Below are 4,267 nucleotides of genomic sequence, written 5' to 3' on the forward strand. Positions count from 1 at the left end.
CTCGGCCAACTCCTGCCATGTCGCAGAATTTATTTACAATAAAGATTTGGAAAAGGACGGAGCTGCGCCTCTCAGCCGCGTGGGGAGAGGGGGACGCGGCCAGGGGGGCGGGAGGGTGCCCGGGTTTCATCTGGGAGGATGCTGCGGTCCTTGGGGCCCTCCAGCTCATCCCAGTGATGTCCCCCATGTCCCACATTCCAGCCTGGCCTGTCCCCCGTGATTGCCACGATGAGCCAGGAGCACGCCCGGTGTGGCTCCCGGCATGGAAGTGATGGCGATGGTGAGTGTCACCCAGCTCCCTCCGTCCCTCCCTCCCGGCTTTTGCCCGGCTGGGGACCTTGTCCCACCGTGGGGACACGTGGCTGCTCCTCGTCCCATCACAGGGATGCTCAGGACCTGTGCAAGGACACGGATCCATCTGTCCCAGCACGGGGACACTTCTCCATCCCTGTCCAGGCATGGGGACACTGCCACCACTGTCCCCAGCACAGGGACACCGCTCCATCCTTGTCCCAGCACGGGGACACTGCCACCACGGTCCCACCGTGGGGACACCGCTCTATCCTTATCCCAGCACGGGGACACGGCTCCATCCCAGGGACAGCGCCCTGAGCTGAGCGAGCACCCCGCGGGTCCTGGCAGGAGGGGATTGGGGACAGACCCCCGCCCCCAGAGGGACCCACGGGGACGGAGCACGGCACCAGCCCGGGGCAGCGCGGTCACCGGGCACGGCCGGGCTCCCTGTACCGGGCTGATCCCCGGGCACACCGGGCTGATCCCCGGGCACACCGGGCTGATCCCCGGGCACACCGGGCTGATCTCCGGGCACACCGGGCTGATCCCCGGGCACACCGGGCTGATCCCCGGGCACACCGGGCTGATCTCCGGGCACACCGGGCTGATCCCCGGGCACACCGGGCTGATCCCCGGGCACACCGGGCTGATCTCCGGGCACACCGGGCTGATCCCCGGGCACACCGGGCTGATCCCCGGGCACACCGGGCTGATCTCCGGGCACACCGGGCTGATCCCCGGGCACACCGGGCTGATCCCCGGGCACACCGGGCTGATCTCCGGGCACACCGGGCTGATCCCCGGGCACACCGGGCTGATCCCCGGGCACACCGGGCTGATCTCCGGGCACACCGGGCTGATCCCCGGGCACACCGGGCTGATCCCCGGGCACACCGGGCTGATCTCCGGGCACACCGGGCTGATCCCCGGGCACACCGGGCTGATCCCCGGGCACACCGGGCTGATCTCCGGGCACACCGGGCTGATCCCCGGGCACACCGGGCTGATCCCCGGGCACACCGGGCTGATCTCCGGGCACACCGGGCTGATCCCCGGGCACACCGGGCTGATCCCCGGGCACACCGGGCTGATCTCCGGGCACACCGGGCTGATCCCCGGGCACACCGGGCTGATCCCCGGGCACACCGGGCTGATCTCCGGGCACACCGGGCTGATCCCCGGGCACACCGGGCTGATCCCCGGGCACACCGGGCTGATCTCCGGGCACACCGGGCTGATCCCCGGGCACACCGGGCTGATAGCTCCCGGCGGGGCTGAGCTGAGCTCAACCCGGGCTGCTGGGGGGGTCTGAGCATCTCTGGTTGTTGGGAGTGCCTGAGCACCTTGGAGTGCTGGGGGTGCCTGAGCCCCTCAGGGTGCTGGGGGTGTCTGAGCCCCTCAGGGTGCTGCTCCCTCAGGAGGACACCCAGCCCCAGGCAGTGTCTCCCACCTTATTAAACCATCACCTCCTGCTCTGCCCCCGTGGCAGGACAGGGTGAGGGGTGAGGAAGGGGCTGGAGACACCTCTGGTGTCAGTGACCAGGGGGTGAGGGGGTCTGCACCAGGACCTGCTGACCCCTGTGTCCCCCTGTGTCCCCCTGTGTCCCCCCTGTCCCCCCTGGGCGGGTGCAGGGGCAGCCCTGCGCCCCATGGAGGGTTTGGTGCAGTTTTGCTCCATCCACAGCAGAGCTGTGCCACAGCACTGAGTTATTTTGGGCTGGTGTCGAGATACCGGCGCGATGAGTGAGTCAGAAACATTCCAGATGCACTGGCTGCTTCTGAATCTTCAGTTATTCAAAATCTCCGGGGTCAGGAGGGCAAAAAACAAGGAATTCAAGTGGGCCCAGCTGAGCCTGCTGCCCTGCAGGGTCACACAACACCCACAGCTCTTGAGCAGGGCAGGGCTCCTCTGCCAGGGGCTGGGACACAAGGACACCACGACGGGTTGGATGTGCCTGGCAGAAGGGAGATGGTCCTTGGCCAACTGCCCAGGGCCACAGAAGCTGCAGGAGGCAGCAGGTCTGGTGCCCAGAGACACCCAACACTCCAGGCTGCCCTTTCTCTGCATCACAAACTTTCCTTTCCAGCTCCTGCCCAGGCACAGAGCATCCCTGCCTGTCCTCAAGCTCCTTCTCCCTCCAATTCACTGCTTCTGTCAGGGACTGTGCCCGTGCTCAGCTCTGATCTCACTCCTCACCCTCTGCTCTTGCTGCACCTCCCACAGCAGCCCATGGGGGAAGGCACAGTGTCCTGTTCCTGTGCTGAGATCAGAGATCAGGGAATTTTTTTAGCTGGAAATTCCCTCTAAGATCAACGAGTTCAACCATTCCCAGCACTGCCAAGGCCACCACTGACCCCTGTCCCCAAGTGCCACATCCACATGGCTTTTAAACACAGTGACTCCAGCCCTGCCCTGGGAAGGTGTGCCAATGCCTGACACCTTTCCACAAAGCAATTTTCCCAAGATCCAGCCTAAACCTCCCCTGGCACAACTTGAGGTCATTTCCCCTGTCCTGTCCCCGTTCCCTGGAGCACAGCCCAGCCCCTTGGCTGTCCCCTCCTGTCAGGAGCTGTGCAGAGCCACAAGGTCCCCCCTGAGCCTCCTTTGCTCCTCATCTTCTCCTCATCAGACTCCTGCTCGAGACCCTGAACTTGAGAAACAAAAAAAATCCAAGCAAATCCCTCATTATTAGTAAACCCAAAGCAAGAGGGAGCCAACGCCTCCCCCACGCTGTGTCTGTGCCATTGCATAATGGGAAACCCTCAAACCTAAAATATCCCAGCTCCTCTGGTGCTTGGAGCTCATGATTGACCATCTGGCTGCGGTTTCCCAACGAGGCAGGAGCTGCTTTTGGGGTGAGCATGAGGATAAAAGGCCCTGAGGAGTCCCCAGGAAGGTGTGGGGGGCCAGGCTGGGGGTGCTGAGGGGCTCAGATGAGCAGAGGGAGGCTCAGGTTGCTCCCCCATCCCAGAGCTGGGAGATTTGGGGCACCTCAGATGGTTGGGAAGCGCCTCTGCAGCGTGATGGGGAAATGTGAGCCATGGGGGACATCCATGGGTCCTGGGGTTACATCCCAAGGAGCATCCCCGAAAGATTTCACAGCCATGCAAATAAAAGGAAATTCTGAGCGCAGAGCAGGACAAAGGGGTTGATGGCAGCTGAGAAACCCTCCCAGGGCTGGCCCCTGCCTGGCACAGAGCTGCCACAGCACTCACACCTGGAGTGATGAGAGCTGCCTGCTCCAGGAGTGATCCTGGAACAAGCAGGGCTTCATCCAGCTGTGCCAGCTGTGCTCCAGGTGAAAAACAGGGGAGGAGGGGTCAGGACAGGTCGGGACAGGACAGTCTGGTTCTCTCCCAGAGCCCCAGCACGGTGTGCCCTGCCATGGAGCATCTTCACCGAGCCTCTCTAAGTTGAGGCCTTTCTTTGCCGCATGGAAAATTCAGGGAAATTCAGGGATGGGTTTGTCACCATGGAGAAGCTCAGCAGGAGGAGTCTGCACACCTCAGGTGGAAGCAGATCCCAGCTCTGCCTCGCCCACGATGGGAATTTTGCTTTTTAGGCTCCAGATGGAAACAAGACACAAACCCAGGCATGGGGAAGAGGCCATTTGGGGAAAGAGCTGGTGCTGCACAGGGAAACAGCCCCAGAGGGGCAAGGACAGAGGCAGCAGCCGGCCCCCAAGGCTCTGCACACCCAGGGGAGCTGGCTGCACCTCCGGGTGCACCAGGAGGAGCCAGGCAGGCTGGACTGGAATTGAGAAAGGTCACAGGAGCTTCAAGGGCAAACCCAGCAGGTCGTGGTGGCTGCAGTGACCCCCCCGGCTCTCCCTGCTGGCTGTGCTGCCCCATTGGGGCTGAGCAGAGACTCACAGGAGATTAAAATCAAACCCATCTGGCTCCAGCCCCCTGCCAGGGCCAGGAGCACCTTCCAGGCTGCTCAGAGCTCCATCCACGTGCAGGGATGGGGCAG

This window comes from Geospiza fortis, unplaced genomic scaffold (genome assembly GCF_000277835.1).
Source record: "Geospiza fortis unplaced genomic scaffold, GeoFor_1.0 scaffold373, whole genome shotgun sequence".
NCBI classification, from domain to species: Eukaryota; Metazoa; Chordata; class Aves; order Passeriformes; family Thraupidae; genus Geospiza; species Geospiza fortis.